This window comes from Sebastes umbrosus, chromosome 20, assembly GCF_015220745.1.
Source record: "Sebastes umbrosus isolate fSebUmb1 chromosome 20, fSebUmb1.pri, whole genome shotgun sequence".
NCBI lineage: Eukaryota > Metazoa > Chordata > Actinopteri > Perciformes > Sebastidae > Sebastes > Sebastes umbrosus.
The window spans coordinates 10,487,304-10,506,815 of NC_051288.1; the positions used below are offsets into that span (position 1 = coordinate 10,487,304).

The window sequence follows — 19,512 nt, forward strand, 5'->3', positions numbered from 1 at the left end:
ATTTTCAGTTGTAGCTTATTTGCCTATGAACCCATCCTTGTGCGTGCATGTGTGTCTAGTGTGCACGTGTAATTGTTATAGGTCTACCTGAATTATTTAAAAATTTGCAAGACAAACAAGCTGTGTGCGTGCGTGTGTGTGCGCGCGTTCACGTGTGTAATCTATGCAAACCTGAAAGAAGGCTGCTGCTGATATAACTTCCATTGAAAATCGCCTAAAGTGCAAATAGATTTAATTTAAAAAAAAAAAAACGCACTCAGACTGGTTGTGATGGGCCACAGCAGCGGGGCATGCTGGGATGCGTCCGGGCTGATGCTGCGGAGGCGATCCAAGCAGCATATAGAGGCCACAAACAAGTCGCCTCAAACCGGGGAGACAGAGCTGATCTACCGGTCGTGCAGGTCCGATGGGCGTCATGCAAACCATCCATATCTCCATAATGGAATCGCAGACAATTAAAGAGGCAAATTAACAAAGTGGTGGGCCCATGAAGAGGAATGTGTTGGCAAAAATACAAACAAAAGTTTTGCTTAGATAACTCAGACGCACATGGAGGTAAACCTTGTTTCTTCACCTTATTATTTAATTGATTTTAACTCATAAAATCACATTAAATGAGGAACAAGTTGATGCTTTTAACTTGTTTGTTTAGGTTAGAAATGGGGGTTACAATCATTTACTAGTAAATGCTTAAATTTAACCACTTTGCCATTTAGAGAATATGTGAATGTGCAGCCTGTTGTTGCTCTACTTTACATGAAAGATGCCCATTTTCGCTACCAGTTGATTGTTTGGTATAAGACAGAGGCGGAGCAGAGAGGAGGAGGGGTGGAGTGGCGGGGGCCCCCTCTCCTCTCCTCTCCTCACCCCCACATCCACCTCCCCTCTCAGCCCCCGCTGCACCGGGATGGCCTGAGAGAGAATCCCCCACCCTATAGCGAGAAGGCACCCAGCTACGAAATACAATACAAACTCAATTAAATGCAGTCTCCGCTGCGATTTACCGCAATGAATGATAAATTGGTCGTCGTTCTCACACTGTAGGATCTCTGAAATTGCAATAATAGGCAGAATCGTTATGTAAAATATGCACGGGGCCCACGTTTACCAAATTTAGTCCAGGAGGGGCAACTGTCTGTCGGCGCCTTTTGTTAGGAGGCTCCTGCTCAAATAACCAGGTTTGTCTCTAAAAGCGTGTGTTTAAGGTCAAACTGCTACACGGGCTAAATTGGCACATTGTTACCCGCGAGAGAGGACGGGCCGCTGCAAAATAAAAACTGCATCTACGACTTTATATATTGCGAGAATGCTGAATAATTTTGTGGCTGTCTAGCGTGAAATTAGTACATGGCGAAAAGATGGTTTAGCAGTAAACAGTGTAAACAATAATTACTAACAGAGAGAGAGAGAGGAGGGAGGGAGGGTCTTTACCTGCAGCCTCTGGAGCAGGGAGGACAAAACCCACGCAAACTCATTTTACATTTTTCTAAAACCTATAAAACATATTCACAATCATTTGTTTGCTTTAAGCCAGAGAGTAATGAGGTGAGATTGCAAATAAGTGGACGTTAAACTCATTCACAGGTTGCATGAAGTTTTAAAGATTAGATTAAAGAAAGAAATAGACTTTTAATTTCTTTACTAAAAATTTGAATTTTATGTTGTTAAACTGCTTCATGAGCCTGTTTATGTTCGTGTTATTCAAGCCTGGTGAGTGTTCATGTAGTGGAGAATAAACTCACCTTTATAGACGTTTATATATGACAAGGACATGAGTGACGTTTGTCTAATTTTATAGTGAAGTAAAATTTTAAAAAAGACCTTTTTTGTTATTAAAAATCACTGTTCATTGTGGGTCAATATAGCACCAATGCAATAATGGGTTAATGATCCAGTAACCTAACAGTTATATAACAAATAACACCAACACACGGTCAAAACAACCCATTGCTACTAACCCAGTTTTGTATCTGGCTGCAAGTAACGATTATTTTCATTGTTGATTAGTGTGTTGATTATTTTCTCGATTAATCGATTAGTTGTTTGATCTATAAAATATCAGAAAAAGACGAAAAATGACGATTAGTGTTTCCCAAAGCTCAAGATGACGTCTTATAATGTCTTGTTTTGTCCACAACTCAAAGATATTCAGTTTACTGTCATAGAGGAGTAAAGAAACCAGAAAATATTCACATTTAAGATGCTGGAATTAAAGAATTTTGACTTTTTTTTCTTAGAAAATTACTCAAAACAATTAACCGATTATCAAAGTAGTTGGAGATTAATTTAATAGTTGACAATGAATCCATTAATTGTTGCAGCTCTAATCGTATTTGTTTTATGTTGACCCTCACTTTAAACAGAATATAGTGATTTTATTCATATAGCTGTTAAAGAGCAAACACATGCTGAACATTTTTGTAGTTCAACAGAAATATGGATAAAATGAATATTCTGTGTAAATCCAATGTCATTGCTCATAGTGCAAGTGTCACTCTTCTCGCTGTTTTGATCATCAGATAAAAGCTCAAAATAAAATTTCACTACTTATTTTGCAGTCTAAATGTCACTCGCAACACATCCTCCAGAGGGTTTCATATGAAAAAGAAAAACAATAATTAATTCACCATGTTAAAAATCGGAATAACCATAGGTTATATATGACTTTACACCGCTGCTTATAAACTATCTACAGTCATTTAAAATGATGATCACCTGGTGAGAGTGTAAATACATTGCGGGTCCAAACCGCTGAAACTCTCTTTATGACTCACGTTCATGGCAAATATCACAGTGAGTGGTATCACACTGATGCCAGGTATATGAGCTCGTAAGGGTCCTGAAGGAGAAGTGAAAACCACAATCATGATTTATATTTTTGCTTTAGCCTTTTTCTATCCATTCTTGAAAACGTGTAGATTTTAGACTGTATCTAGTGAGTTTTCCCTCTCCCTCCCATCAGGCTCTATTCCCTTTGAGACATTCAACGCATAGTTCAATTCTCTCCTTACTGAGGGCATAAAACAACAAGCCCACTATTCATTTGTGAACGTATCTGCACATTCCTTTTTTTTTCCTCTTCTCTCTCTACACACTGAAATTTACTCATACAAGCCTTTCCTAATTACCCCGGCGTGCTGAAACACACTAATTTAATAGAACAGAAAAATCAATGCAGTATTATGCTCCTAGGGCTTCTTTTTTAATATATATATATATATATATATATATATTTTTTTACAGACACCAACATGTTGATGGGAACGTGTTGGAACTGGGTGCAGAATATTATCTGTTAAAAGAGGAATGACACTTTGCAGTGCGGAAAAGCGATGTGGTTTTATTATAAAACTGGAAAACCTCAGGAGCAGATTCATAAACAAATCAAATACTACAATTTCAAACAGACGTGTCTAATTAACGCACATGTCAGATGGCGAGTCGCGGCAACTAATATTTAGGTTTTGATGGGGATGTGTGTGTATACGGCCAACAACGAGAGCTGTGTATCATGGAAAAATATTGATTTTGCAGTGGCCTGAGAAAGACAGACACACTCACTCACTCTTTCTCCCCCCTTCCTCCTCCCCTCCCTCTCTCTCCTCTTTATTCCATTAATCTCTCGGAGCAGTGTAAGATACTGGAGGGTTAGTGTAACATCGTGCAGCTCTAATATATTCCAGCCCTCACTTTGCCTGTGGCATCCATATGTTTAATTCCACTACAAATGTTTTGACAGCAAATGAAACTCGTTTCTTTCTCCTTTTTTTCTCAACATTGTGGAAAAAACAGTTCTTTTCTCTTTTTTTACCTGCATCTAGAGGGCTTCTCTCTCTCTCTCTCTGTCTCGAGTGTGTGTGTGTGTGTGTGTGTGTGTGTGTGTGTGTGTTTCAAAAAGAAGCAGCACAGTGATGCTTTATTTAATTGGTTGTGGACCACCTGGAGTTTCAACATTTCCCCCGGCTGATTTCAGACTCCCTCAGGTCAACTATACGTGTGATGTCTATAGCTGCAGAAGAGACGGATGAAATATGTCATTTGCAATGCTAAACTGGCATAATGTTGCGTGGATTATGTTTTAAATTGTGTGCTGTTTACTTGTGTTTATCAAAAAACGATGCTTCAAATTTTTAATAAAGAATTTAAAGGGAGATCTTTTGAATATGTGGAATCCTTCAGCTTCCGTCAAAACATGCAAACACGACCATATAGTGTACTTAAAGCCACATGACCTGCAGGTGTGTGTACGACAATGGACACCATCGACAAGACACTACGCTCTCTGTATTAGTCTCACACACACACACACACACCAGGGTCTTGTGTGTGTGTAGGGAGGGCAGATGTGTCGACCAGGAAGGAAGGAGGCTTATGAGGTCAACAGGAGAGAAAGAGGAGGAGAGAGGATAGTGGACTAGAGAGAAAGCAAGATGTGTGTGTGTGTGTGTGTGTGTGTGTGTGTGTGTGTGTGTGTGTGTGTGTGTGTGTGTGTGCGTGTGTGCAGCAGGCCGGGGTGGCAGGGGGTTTCTAACGTGTGCTTCCGGTGCAGGATAGCCCATTCATCATTCTCACATGGTGGGTTTACTTTGCCAGTGATAGAGAAAGGGGTGAGGAGCAGCACTACAGGGAGAATTAATGTGTGTGTGTGTGTTGGAGGAGGGGCACGTCAATTGAGAACGGGACCGATGGCCAAACCAGATGTGAAGGTGTGCTGCGTTTGTGTGTGTGTGTGTGTGTGCGTGTGTGTTTATGTGGCGAGGTGTGTCACAGGGTCAGATTTACTCCCCCCTTTTCCTCCCTCGTAGCTGACATACACGTCACATGCCACCTCTTTCCCTCTCCTTTCTTTCTCCCCCATCCTCACCTACATAAAATCAGGCAAAAAAACACACACACAGCTGAGCGTCCGCCTCTCTACATTCCTCCCACACACACAGACACACACACAGACACACACACACACACACACATAAAACACAGCAGAAAACACTTTCAGTTGAAGGTGTCTTGTTTGAGATGACATCACGCTACAATTGTGTGCGTGTTGGGTTCAGAGTAAGGTCAGGTGACATAACAGATGATCCCGTCACGGTCTCAAACAAACGGCCGCTGCCATGACAACAACTAAATATGCAACAGGCCCGTCCTGAGAAAAAGAGAAGAGGAGGAGGAGGTGGAGGTCAAAGGCTGGGGAGGAGGAGGACAGATGAGAAGTCACATCCTCCGTCAGGGTAAACTTCAACCACTGTCTCCCTGCCGTTCTGCAGGTTTTTTTGTCGGTTAAATTCTGAATCAGCTCAACTGGAACGCCTGGTGCTTTTTCGAGGGCCCTCTGCTGACCTCTGACCAGTAAGGATCAGCTGGTTTTGTGTGTTACTGGGAAGCGACAGGAAGCAAAAGGATGAGCCACAGCCTCCCCTACTGGCCGCATACCAAACCACACTCGGATGAAAAAAGGGGTTCTGATCCTGAATCATCTGAATCTGATTAACAGAACCAATTAAAGGATCCGTATGATTAAAAGTCAGCAGAGGAGGTGAGATTTGATGGAGGGAGTTGTTTTTTTTAAGGGGAAATGGTGAAGGGTGAGAGAGGGGACACCGAGGCGAGGTCGCCGCGGTAACTGGGAATTGGGAACACCTGTGGGATTCTGGGATTCGTCATATCATAGACATGCATGGATAATACACTGATACAGTGTACATGTGCACGCTTTCTCTTCCTTTTTCCTACAAACACACACACACTTTCCTCTGACCTTGTTTGGGGTCACACAGAGGGGGACTGAAATGAGTTTCAAATGTTCACATTATTTATTATTGGGTATCATCTCACTGTACAAATCCCTTACAGATGTTAGCCTCTGGTGCACGGCTGTGTGTGTGTGTTGCTTGTTGTGCGGTGTGTGCATGGTTAGGAAATGCAACGTAGAGAGAGCTCATATAGTTTTTAAAAGGAGGTAGGGTATGTTAGTGATTGGGGGGGGTATGGAGGTCAGCGTGCTTTAAGTGATGGTGCATCTTTGTGAGTGTGACAGTAGGCGGTGAGGCTCTGAGTGACTGGAGAAGAAATGAGGGATGATCTTTATGTGGCAGCGTATTTGTTTTTAAATGCAGGAGGCTCAGAGGCCCCTAACTAAAAGGCACCAAGCAGCAGGGCAAGAAGAGGGGCGTCCGTCACCGTCAGCAGACACACAACGCTGCTCCGTCTTGTGATCGGCCTCCCTTGTGAGTTTCATTTGAGAGGAAACGGCTTCTCGTTTTGCAAAGAGAAAACAAGCACGGTGCAAGAGCAGGACGATCAGTCACGCACCGGACGCTGTTTCACAAGGTAAAGAGTTGTGTGAGAAGTTAGAAACGGCACAGCTACGATGTGATCCAGGATCACAAATGTTGTAGAAACAACAATATAACACAGATTACAACAGTTATAGTAAATATATGGCTGTCAAATTCTCCTGATCAATAGATTTTGTCATTGAACAGTACGGCAGCTGAGCCAGGGTTCCCTAAATTGTATGAGCCATCTTTATGAGCAGTTTAAACATTTTTGCAAATAAAATTCAGAATGAAGGAAGTAAATATAGTAATATAAAATCTAAATACAATATAGTGTCCAGATGCATAACTTGGACACTGAGATAATATACTGTAAATTTAGGATCTTTATTTTTTTTTTAAATTGTGTGTCCTTTTATCCTTTTTTAAATTTCTTTCTTCCCTGTCTACCTTGGTTATATGTCATGATGGTGGCTCACATCTTGGAAAATAAAGTTATAAAAAAAAATAATTAAGAAGTTTTAGTGACCATGCTAAAATTGAACACATATTTGAACGCTATTTGATAAACTAATTCCAGTATTTTTTGAAAATTTTATTTTTTAAATAAATTTAAATTAGAATACATTTTGGCCACAAAAATAAATAGACATAATTAAATAAACATTCATAACATATATATAACTATAGATTTTTTCTGGAAACTGCTGAACAATTAGCCAAATAAATAAAATATGAAAATCTAAATAATTAATTTAATTTACAGACTTTTTTGGTGTCTGGCTGCCTTGTGGGAATTTACTCTCGTGTTCTTATTATTTCTAAAATCCTGGCTACAGTCCTGATAATGTCACTAGCAGGCAGAGAAAATCATGTGTCTCGAAATTTTAAGTTTCCAGATACGCTGGAGGATTAAAGGGTTGAGCAAAGTTTCTTTCTTCTTTGGCCAATAAAACCCACAAAAATCCTTTGGATTATCTCAAAAGGGCATTATCACAGAAATGAAAACAAGGCTGTTTTTCTTAATTAATGGCAATTATTTAGTTGACATTTTGGACACAAAGCACATGGTTTTCAAAGGACAATGACACAAAACTAAAATCTGAATGTAAAAACAATTATTTAAACTTATGATACTAATGACTTTTTAATTTTGCTAATATTATAAGAAGACAAAATAGTAATATCAGCATTGTAAATATATTATTAGCTTTATTATAATTGTTGCTAATTTCAAATTTATAAAAATGTGGATTTTCTCAAATTTGGTCTGTGAAATTGGTGGATTAAAAAAACAACTCTTTTTGTTGTTGTAAGGATCAGTTGGACATCAGGAAATAAATGACAACGCTCTAGGCTACATAAACAAGTAAGGGCATATTTGAGGAAGAAAAGTCAGATTTACAAAGAGCAGAAGAGAGTCCATAAAGATTTTCCGGCCTGATTTTCCTGATGAGCTGCAGTTTATCTGAGGTCTGGTAGCAATGAAAGTCTCTGTAAAGGTCAGCGGTGAACTCAAGAGGAGAGGAGGAGCGGCGTTCGGTCGCCAGGCTCGCCTCAGGACAGAGGGTCAGCTTCGTCGCAGCCTGGATAGGACTGCTGACCTTTCTGATGTCAGAGCAGGGGTCTGTGTGTGTGTGAATGAGGCCTGGCCTGGGGGAGGATTGAAGGCAGGTCATGTATAAATGTGCCCACATGTTGAGAAGGGGATACATATCTCTCTGCCGCTGCATTGGGATTTTTGTTTTGTGGGTGGTTTGGATATCAGCAAATAAATAAAGAACGCACACATATAGAGGAGGAGGAGGGGACTTTGGTACTTTGTAAAACACCTCGGGTTTCTGTTTTTGGCCCACACACTAGAGAGTCCTTGGCAGAAGCTAAATGGACGAAAGTAAATAAAAGTGGCCATTATGTGTGGATTCCAGTAAATAGCTGCTCTCTTGTCTCTCTGTGCTTCAAAAAGAGGGGCGGAAGATGCGATCACGAGGAAAGCCCGTGTCTTTTCTTCTCCAGCCACTATAGAAGGGGGTCTGGCTCTCCTCCTCTGCCTCCCCCCTTCCTCCCCTTCTTCTTCTTTACCCTCTCTCCCCTTTTCAGCTTTCTCTTTCTGCTTCCTGTTTCTCTCCTCCAGTTCACTTTCTGTCATTCCTCTCCTCTTCGTCCTTCTCCTCTCGCTTCGCCCGCCCAGTGTTTCTCAAACACGCAGGAAGGGAGAGAGATCAATGGTGTCCTCGGAGAGGGAATTACACAGCTGAATTTCGATGAGAACAGAAGAAAAGGAGGAGGAAGGGAGAACAAGTAGAGGCGGGGAAGGCATGTGAAAAGGGAGAGGGAAGAAGGATAGTATATCCTTCAAGAAAAAAAAGAAAGAAATGGGAGGAATGTGGAAAACTATGTAGAAGACTGGATGAGTGTGTGAGCCCTGCAAGGCTTGTAAAAATCTAAAATTAAAGTTCTTGAAAATCAATCTTCGAAAAATTTGAGGTGTTTGCATACGTTTGTGTTGCTGGACCGAGATAACATCCATAACTGTGAAGATTGGGCCATAATTTGCGCTGACATGTGAATGTGTATGTCTTATTTGCTGGGGATGAAGAGATCTTTCCTGTTTATTAGGAGGAATCTGCTGTGTTTGCATCAACTTACAAGTGGTAAGAGAAATGAGAGAAGAGCGAGAGACAGCGGGGGAAGAAAAACAGCAGCTGTACATTGAGATTTGTATCATCGGTCAACTTTTTTTCTATCTTGGTGTGATGTTATGAGGTGAGATGTTAATGTGTATTCAAAGTTGTGGGCTTAAATGTGACCTATGACCTTTGCTTGAGTTTTTTCCTTCAAATTTTAGGCTGAACATCCTCAAGGTGTAACTGCACTTCTAATTGCAAAAAAATATATTTTCTCCCTTATATGTCTTACGCTCGCTCATGCAGATAGTTTGGGTTTTCATTTACTGCAGGTTTTGAGATGTCTTTCTCCGCCATGATGAGTTGGATGTGAATGGGATATTGTTTGTGGCGCTCATAGCTTTGAAAATATACATTCAGGGGCCAATCTATTAAATTAAATTCTATGTTTATATACTATATATATTATATGCTGGAATTTTAATTCCTGTTTAGGTTTTGACCAATTTGTTGCTGCATTAAAAAGGTTTACACCTGAATTGCAATTCCTGTTAATTTTGAGGATTTTTTTGCCAAGTTGTTGGTGTACGATTTATCATTTTAATAATAAATAACAATTCACTAAATTTATGAAATGTTATCTATATATTTATTTGTTATATTTTGTTTTCCAAAGTTAGGAAAGCGATGTTTAAGTCAAGCGTGATGTTGCCTTACACATAAAAGAATGATCCCAGTCACTTCCACACAGTGAGGCATACAGCTTATTAATTAAACACTGGTATCAGATCGGTACTCGATATCAGCCGATACCCAAAGCCCAGGTATTGCTTTCGAGACTGAAAAAGTTGGATCGGTGCATACCTAATAAGAACACTGGTCACTGTTCATTTTTCTGGAAAAACGCTGTTAAAATTGTGTAATTTTGTTTTATTTGAGCTCCATATTTGAAATTCCATTTTCCTCCATTATATATTTAGATATCAGAAGAAATCTCGCTGACATATATCTTTAAACCTGGGCAAAGAAACAAACAACTAAAAAAACACAACTGCACGGCTAAATACTACTGAAATCTGTGTGAACAGACCCTTTAAAGTCTTTCAAAAAATTTTACCAAACCTAATCAAAAACATGCACTTCTTGGCACTGACTGATTAGAAAAATTAGACAAACTTAAGTTTAGTTTTGTTCTCAAAATCATCTCAGAAACCTCCATGTTCACTTCCTCTGTTGATCCTACAGCATTCTGCGCCTCCGTGTGGCAAGATTCACAAAAGACTCACAAGAGACTGTGAGAAAATCAGTCATTCACGTACAGGAAACTCCTTTGCAGGATTTGGAAATGGTCAACAGAGTTGAAAGCCAATGTGGCAAACTGTCCGTCCCAGACCTCCAGACTCTTTTCACCTCACCACTTTAATGTCAAACCGCTGTCTGTTTCTTGTCATGTCTCCTCTATGTAATCCTTTTTGCGGTTGGGAACATTCCTCTCACTTTCTGTGCACAGTAAGTGAATTTCAAGAAACAAATATTTAATAAAAATTTTTTTTAAGTCTGTATCATACAAAGCTATTTTTTGGGGTTTGTTGAGGGCGTTCCGGCTGCTGTCTATTCTGTCTCTCGGTAATAAATCAGCAAAGCAATAAAAAAAGCAGGAATAATCCCAATATTCGTTGGGTAAGGACCTGGCTGTTCATGTGGTAAGTGCCACTCCTAAAATCCTAATGATGCTGCTGGCACCAGAGAGCCATATAAAGCAGCGTTTCAAATGAAAGGCCTGTTTTCTGGCCGAGCGGCCGCAGACGGCCACAGAGAAAGGAGCAGTGGAGGAGCCTGAGGAGAACCTGGGATAACACCGTCTCTCCTGGCTCTGAACTCTGCACAGGGCTCGAACGCCGTCAATTACTGGGAGATATACGGGCCGGCCCGTTTCCACCACTTCACTGAGTCCCCCTTCAGTTGCAGCCCGCACCGACTGTAAATTATCACTCCCCCGGCCAAGGTTTCGCAGCAGTTCGGAGTCACCAGTGAGACCCTCCTCTGTCTCGGTCCGAATCCGAAGGAATTCCCTCCCTCTGTGTGCCAAACCCCAAAACCTTTGCAAACCGGAGCCGCGGAGCATGCAGCTGCACGCCCATGTGGACACGCTCACTCGCAAACATTGATTTAAACACACACAAATGCACACAAATGTTCGTATATGGGTATATAAAATTCCCTGGAGCTATAGATCATTGGGAACAGGTAGAGAGTTTAGCATGCACACACACTCACACACACACATACACAGGCTATAGATCATTGAGGTGGGCAGGGACGTCAGCACTCCCATACACAGTGAGCCTTATTGCAGAGTTTAATAGAGGAAAGCCAGCATGAATCCCCACAGTCATTCTGTTCCAGTCAAACACACCATTCACTACACTCTGGCCCTGTGTGTGTGTGTGTGTGTGTGTGTGTGTGTGTGTGTGTTCATACACACATGTAAGTCCCTACATACTGTACATCATGTGCTTCAGTGTGCACTGTGTGTGTGTGGGTAGATATGTATACAATGTGCATATATGAATGTGTTTGAGAGTGTTCTCATGCAAATGTAACATACTATGTGTGTGTATATGTACTGTATCTGACATCAGAGGGAGAGTGTGTGTGTGTGTGGTAGGATGGGGGCCATATTGACCCATCAGTACTGCTCTGTCACCTCTTCTCTTTATGAGTCTGGCCTTTTAAAAACACATTAGATTTATGGTCAGTTTGGGCGCTATCTCAGACACGGTGTGTGTGTGTGTGTGTGTGTGTGAGTGTGTGTGTATGAGAGAGGGGGTGTGTGTGTGAGAAATATTGTTTTTCCTAAACACAGACCCTAATGTAGAAAATGAGTCTTGCTTGCTGACAAAAGAGGAATTAAACACATAGTGATGAAAGGGTTATTAGTGCTGTGTTACACCAACCATAGACTGCGTTATACTCATAGACTGTATATAAGAAGTGGATGTAGTCACCGTGATGTCACCCTTTGGTTTGTGGACTACCGTTTCGAAGCCTCAAGTTCGGCATTTTGACTGTCACCATCTTGGTTTTTTGCAACCAGAAGTGACACGAGAGGTGGAGCTAACCGAACGCTGAATAAGACATTTTTAGGCAAACAAAATGTTACAATTGACTTCCATGAACTGAAAATACACTGTGAAAGGGTTAAAGTTGTAAAACGAAAACATGGACAACTCCCAGACCAGACAACGCCGCCGTAGTGACCTGTCAATCACAAGGCAGCCACGCCCTGAAGCATACCCTGCTATATCATCTATTTGACTCTAAAGGGGACCATAATTTACTAAACAAACATCATGCTGTATTGCAGAAGACTTGAAACTAGTGACTGAGACCATAAACTCATGTTTATAATGTTTTTTGAGGTAATAAATCAAGTGAGAAGTAGGCTCATTTTCTCATTGACTTCTATACAATCAGACTTCTTTTTGCAACCAGAGGAGTCGCCCCCTGCTGGCTATTAGAAAGAATGAATGTTTAAGGCACTTCCATATTGGCTTTACGTTTCAGACCCGGAGGTTATACAGAGAAAGATATTTTTCATTGCTTTCAGTCTTGTCAGATAATGGGAAAATTGAAAATCTCAGAAATAATAGCAAATACAGCAAAAAAGGGAATAAAAAAAAGACCCATAATGCTTTGGGAGTGTGCATTTGCAAGTATTAATAAAGTATAAGCACTAAAAAATGTTTTCATCACACAGCAACATGTTTAGTTTGGGGTGTATGTGTTCATCTGAGTTGTGATGTTTACACTTGTTGACCCAAAACCAGGTGATCTGAGTAAGAACAGAATCCTTCCTGCATCTAAACATGGTGATTAATGTCGATATTAACACTAACACACACGTTGCACATGCATGCATACAGAACTAAGCGGTGCAGATGGCGACTTGGCATCTCTCTCTCTCTCTCTGCGACGCAAAATCCCACGTCATCTTGAAAATAACGCTTCCAAATTGATTTCACAGAGCAAGAACCCCCCCTGGAGATTAACAAAGTAAATTCCACTTCTTCTCTCCAAAAAAAGCACTCGCATTTTTTTTGCTTGAACATCAGATAAGCAGTCCCGGACAGGATTTTCTTGAGACCATACGTCCTTTATCTGTGATTCTAGGTGCTATGTAATTGTGGATGGGGTCTAATGTGTGGTCCATTTGCTTCATTAATGGGGCAGACGCGAGCCGTTCAGCCAAGAAAACGCCTATTGTTCCCTTTACCTTCCCGTTTTTAATGTGTGGCATTAGTCCAGCAGTTGTTAGTGCTAGACCGTAGTGCTTTGCTGATGGTCAAATGACAAAGTCTTAATAGAATATAGTGGGACGGGCAGGACAAAGGTGGGCAATGTTCAGCTGGATGCAGCCAATTTCTGTGTGAGAGGCCTGCCTAAAAACCCTATTCATAGGCCGTCTAATGCTGGTGCGTAATTAAATGTGATTACTGGAGCAGAGGGCTTCTCTCTCCCTCTCTGAGGGCCACACACAGGACTGGAGGCAGCGTGCATGCGCTCATTAAGGAGGCGCTAACAGATGTACACAAGCAACGACCACAGGCATACCTAAAAATCTAAGCCATATCTCTCTCCCTGATACACAAACATAAACACGAGTACAAAATCTCCAAAATGTCAACTTTTCAGGCGCTAAGAAAAGCAGGATTGGATTTGAAAGGGAATGAGCCCGAGGGTGGTTTAATTTTTTTTTAAGCGAGGAGTGTGTAATCCTTCAGCTGAAGTTTAAACATGAATTGCAAATGCAAGGTTTTTACCTGACAGTCTGTACCCTCCAAATCCTCCAGAACGCACAAAAACAAACACATACCAGCCGTAAATAAAAAATCAGGCTAAACTATGACCTTCAGTCAGTGATAATCATAAAGCAAACAAGCAGAAACATAAACAAAAATCAATTATGGTTTCCATCCCCACACACACACACACCTTGTCTGGCCCGCTCTCTGGTCCAGTTTCCTGGGCAGACACGGTCCCCTGGTGCTCATGGGAAATAGTGAGCATGCCAGGCCCCACAAAGGCGTCCTTTCAGCCGCCCGCATGCTTGACCTGTGTGGGGTCAGCGCTCTGCTTTGTGCCCCGCGACCCCCGAGTGACCCGGGGTCACGGCGAGGGCCCGAGGTCAAATCCAGATGCCTGCGTCTAATTTCGCCCCAACTGGGTTATCCGACCAAATCTGCCCTGAAATTTGCCCCCGCCTACCCCGCCCTAAAACCCACTACTACCTCCACACATGACTGAGTCCCATAGAAATACATAGGTACTCTGCAGCCTAATTGGACTACTGTGGAGTAGTACTCACACTAGAGCTCTCTCATTCTCTCTTTCATACACACACACACACACATGCTGGCCTGACCCCCTGTAACTGCACTAATACCCCATCCCATGGCCTTTGGTCTATCTTGAGGGATTAGGTGCAGAAAGACACACATACAAGCACAGATTCACACACACACATGCACACACACACTTACGAGCACAGCAGGCCTGGCTGAGGGTCTACCTTGAGGGATTAGGTGCAGAGAGACAGGACCCTCCAGCCAATCAACCGGTCTGTCACATTGATTTTGAGGGGTCACTGGTGCACAATGGCCAGGGTTTTCCTGTCTTAACTTCTCTGATCACACACATATGCACGCACACACTCATGCACATGCACACGTAATGCCAATAAACTTTATTTAAATCATTTACATAAAAGGCAGGGCTAGAAAAGTGCCTTATGGGAGGGTTAAATGCTGAACAAGTGTGTAAGAAGTAATTTTTTAAGAATAGAAAACTATACAAATACGCAAGATTAAAAATCATTTCATATTCAAGTCTATAAAAGTGTGTTTTCAGAGTTAAAGATGATATTAAAAGAATGTGCAGATTCTTCAGACAGGACTCGGTAACACTCATATACACACGCATCTATATAATTCAAAATTCCCTCCCGTCCGCCTCTCAAAGCTTCATTACGTCTCTGCTTCTGAAAATCCTCCGTCCCCGGGGGAAAGCACACCCGGCTGGGGGAAAGCTCCCAGGTCAACCCCCCCCCCCCTCCAACCCCTCTCTCCTTCTTCTCTTTCCTGGTCAAACAACACAATGGTCGTCTATCAGAGAGGGCACTGGGCAGGCGCTTTGACCGACTGAAATAAACCCAGCTACAACATTTCAGGTGCTCGAGCTGAGTATATTCTCTGACGTCATCCATGATTTGCCTGTTGTGTTTTTTTGTTCCCCCCCTCACACCTCGCATCCCTCTGTTGCCTGTTTCCCTTTCCTGAAGGGAATCTCTGAGGCATCTGGAAAAACAGGATTCATGCGTGTCTGTTGGTATTGTTATGATTACAGAGCTCGTCAGTGGTGGAACAACTGGTCAGGTCCTTTAGTTACATAAAAATAGCAACACAACATGTGTGTGTATGTTAAAATACTCAATTACAAGTAAAAGTTCTTCATTCAAAATCCTACTTAAGCAAAAGCGCTGAAGTATTATAAGCAAAATATGCCTAAAGTATTAAAAGTAAAATTACTTTTGTTGCAGAAAAATGGCCTATGTGACTAGGGCTGCCCTGAATGCTTCAAATCTTCGGCCGTTGCCATGGTAACTGACCTCCAAATAAGTATTCGAATGCGCTGCGAAGCTTCGAATACATTCGAATATTTCTCACCGGAGCGTCGAAGCCCAAAAAATAGTATTCAGGACAGCTCTACATGTGACCGATATATTATTATATATGACATTATTAGATTGTCACTGATGCATCAAGGTGTCAGTAGCATTTTTCACACACACGCAATCCAGTAGTCTAACATTATTTTTATTACCATCTGTTAGAAACACCTGTAGCTTATACAGGATTCACACTGACAGGCTTCAGCCTATGATCACAACCTTAAGGACAATATCAGTACCTGTAGATATCTTCTATCAGACAGGATTTACACCACATGATTGCAACAATACTTTCCTGGACCAGCGCAACAATATCAACACATCAGCCTACAGTGTTTTGCTCAATGCACGTACTGCCCCACCAGGATTGGTGCTCAGAATACAGTGTTATATATTTGAGATTAACCTCTTTGACTTATCTGAGTGGTGTTTAAAATATAAACACATAGCTTTCCAAATTAAAATGGACAACCAGTATTCTTCTCTTCTATGGATTAACTCAGCTTGTAAGGCTTAAGCAGGATACAAATAAAGAATAAACAGTTGAAATTGTTAACTAAACGTACTGTAATGGATAAATGGTTGAAATAGATAGATAAAAGTAGGCCTGATAGATACATTTTGGGCTGCTAAACTGGTACCTTACCCGCCACCGGGTCTCTGCCATCCGCTTCAGTGTCGGGCTGGGCCTCCACGGCGGTGTAACGTTGTGGAGATGGAGCAGTTGAACAGGTGTCTGTCGCAGGGCTGTGGTTCTCCTCAGTCATGCTGATGCTCAGGTCCTCTTGGATGCTGGCCTGGTTCAGAGGTGGAACAGATTTAGTTAAGGTTATTTGAGAAGGGACAGTGCAAATGAATATATACACATGGTATAAAAAATGCCACAAATAACCAAAGGGCTATTTTTCATCAGTAGTCCCCAGACAAGGTGTTACAAAAGGCTTCCTAACATACTATAATATGATATACTATATAAAAACAGAAACACAGGCATGCAGTTTAAACATCTTCCTAAATACATCATAACAAAAGCATAAAACAGGATATGCAGTTTAAATGTTAGAAAAGGACACACTGCTATTAAAGGGACTGTTTGTAACTTCTTACACGTATAAATCACCCAGGTCGGTGTCCCATGCGCGCTCGCATATGCGCGCTCGCGTTTGGCTACACTGTTCAGACAAGACTCTAACACAAACTACACGGAAGCACCAAAACCGCAAAGTTATATCAGGTGAAGCCCGTCTTGCAAAACAGTGTTGGCCGCGGTCGCGGGGGAGACCGTAGCTTTGGTCTCCAGGGCCGGAGTCTCTGCTGTACTCTGCTCCTCTGCCTGCACTCAGCTCGCTCCACCTCACGTGCATGCACACTACACACTGCAGAAGAGTTAGTTTAGCTCTGAGAATATCTAGTAAATGTACAGTGGACGTTTGTGCAGAAATAAATGCTCCAGCTCCTCCAGATCAACAGAGGTTTTCCGTGTCTTGTGAAGTGGCGGGGCTCCGCAGTGAGAAACGTTATCGTCTCTTACCGGGTGCCGGTGTCTCCCTTTGGCCGCAGTCGGGAGGCTGAAGCAGGAAAAGCCAACACTAGGATCAACATTGATTAATGGAGTGACCTTTGTCTGGTCAGCTAACATTACTGCCAAGCAGATGAAATATAGAGTGATATTGTGGTTTTAGCTGACCTGTGTCGCCTCACTGTGTTGAGCGATGTTTGTTCATATCCATTAGAGCCAGCACAAGCGTGAGCCCGACGCTGACTTTCGTTTACTTATCGGCCACAGGTGTCGCTGTTAACAAGCATTTCTGATTCTTACAAACAGTCCCTTTAAAAGCAGTAGCACTAGTGACATTTATATATATAAAACAACATTACAGACAAGCAGGATATATTGATAGTAGCAGAAAAAAGTGAGTTTAGTATTGTTTTAATACCCGTGTTTACAGCTGAACTAGTAGTGGCTGCCAGCTGGTGTTATGTCGAAGTCCGTCTTCGAATAGTGTTGCTATGGTTACTTCTCTAAGCTAGCAACGTTAGCATCATCTTCACCAGGCTCTTTGCTCTTTTGAAGAAAGTCGCGTCGGTACGTTATGTTTTTCCGAAGTGTCATTTCTTCCTCTTTTTCGAGTACAATCTCTCTGCTATTCTTTTCCTTTTTTTTAGCCTTTCGCTTTGCTACTCCACCGTTTTTTATCCATGTTCGTAAGTTAGCAGCTAGCAGCTAGCATAAAACTGTGTTTCAAACCGTCGCCGCTATTCAAATTCCTAACGGTCACCCGACTCGTCGACGTCATCATACAGACACAGCGAACCAATCCGAATATTGCTCTTTGCTGCTGCTAGGCAACGGTAACATTAACGTTACCGTCGGTATCTAGAAACAGCAAAAAACGAACAATTTATCAAGCTAGCAAGTAGGTAACATAATGCAATACATGCAAAAGGCATAATATATCAACATTTTCCTCAGACCTATTATAAAATTACAATATATTAACATATAATGCACCTCCCATGGCCTCCTTTCCACTTGCGTTAGGTCTTCTTCTTTGGTGTTTATTGGCGGTTGGCAAACCGGCTCAGAGGCTCATTACCACCACCTACCGGACAGAAGTGTGGCGCAGTAGATTGGAAAAAAATAAGACATAAAGAAAAAATTAAAATAAAATAAAATTTAATAATTAATAATTAATAATAAATATATAGTTTTTTCCCCCAGGCCATCAGACTTTTAAATAGATAATTCATACGATACCTTCTCATACAAAAATATATCTTATACTGTATATACTGTATATGTTCTTAATGTATATGTTTTTAATATGCCTTTGTACAAAGTATTTCCTTTTATAATTGTAATATAACTTATTATTTTAATGGAGCTTCCCAGCAAAAAGCATTTCATACAATTGTACTTGTATCACCGGCGTGACAATAAACATCTTGTATCTTGAATCTTGAATCTTGAATAATAATAATAATAATAATAATAATAATAATAATAATAATAATAATAATAATAACTAAAATAATAATAAAAATAATAATAATAATAATAATAATAATAATTTAATTCTCTGCATTATTCCTGTTGCCCTTAAGTAATTAATTAGAAGATTGTGTACTTTCTTAGACATCTTTCCTAGCAGATTCCCCATTGTAATATTTCCATCATCTTCTCCTGATAGTACTTCCCTTATTTCTTCGTCATATTTGTTGCACTCTATAAGAACATGCTTGACAGTTTCTGGTTTATTACAGTGCGTGCATAGTCCAGTTGGGTGCTTTGGACTCTACTCGTGATTCTGGTAAACATTTGAAGGCACCATTAAAAAATGAAGGATGTGGCCACAGTTGGTGGGGTTTTGGAGGCCCCTAGTAGTCGGAGGCCCCTGGGCATAGACATACATACGTATATATATACAGTATGTATGTCTATATATGTATATGTCTATATGTATATGCCTCTGGGCACCAACCCAATCAACCCAGGGATAATCCGTGTTTGGGAAATCACTCTTTGGTGGGACTGACAGCAGCTCACAGACATCTAAAACGTGACAAAGGGCCCGTAGTAGACACTGTTGTTGTAAGAGGTCAAAAGCCGAGCGCTTGAGAGCCACTGGTTTAATCCTTAACAATTCATTGTATTTTATAAGCTATCATATATTATATGCTATACATATTTTTTAAATGTAAAATCTTAGTCTGAAAAGTAACCATAGCTGTCAGTTAAATGTAGTAAAAAAGTCTACATCAGAAATGTAGTGGAGTAGAAATTAAGTAAGGCTCAAGTAAAGTACACGGAAACGTCTTAAGAAATGATAAAAGCATGAATATACTGCAGCTGGAAGAAAAAAAAACTGAAACTAAA

At 41.1% G+C, this 19,512-nt stretch overlaps 1 protein-coding gene across 1 annotated transcript in view; it reads right to left on the reverse strand.

Moving 5' to 3' along the window:
- bahcc1b (BAH domain and coiled-coil containing 1b) overlaps window positions 1-18,054 on the reverse strand; it is a 102,923-nt gene extending 84,869 nt beyond the window's left edge. Inside the window, 2 exon segments of the mRNA XM_037754376.1 lie at window positions 16,282-16,432; window positions 17,573-18,054. The gene's annotated coding sequence lies outside the window, so the exon portion shown is untranslated.
- Window positions 18,055-19,512: the final 1,458 nt, after the last annotated feature.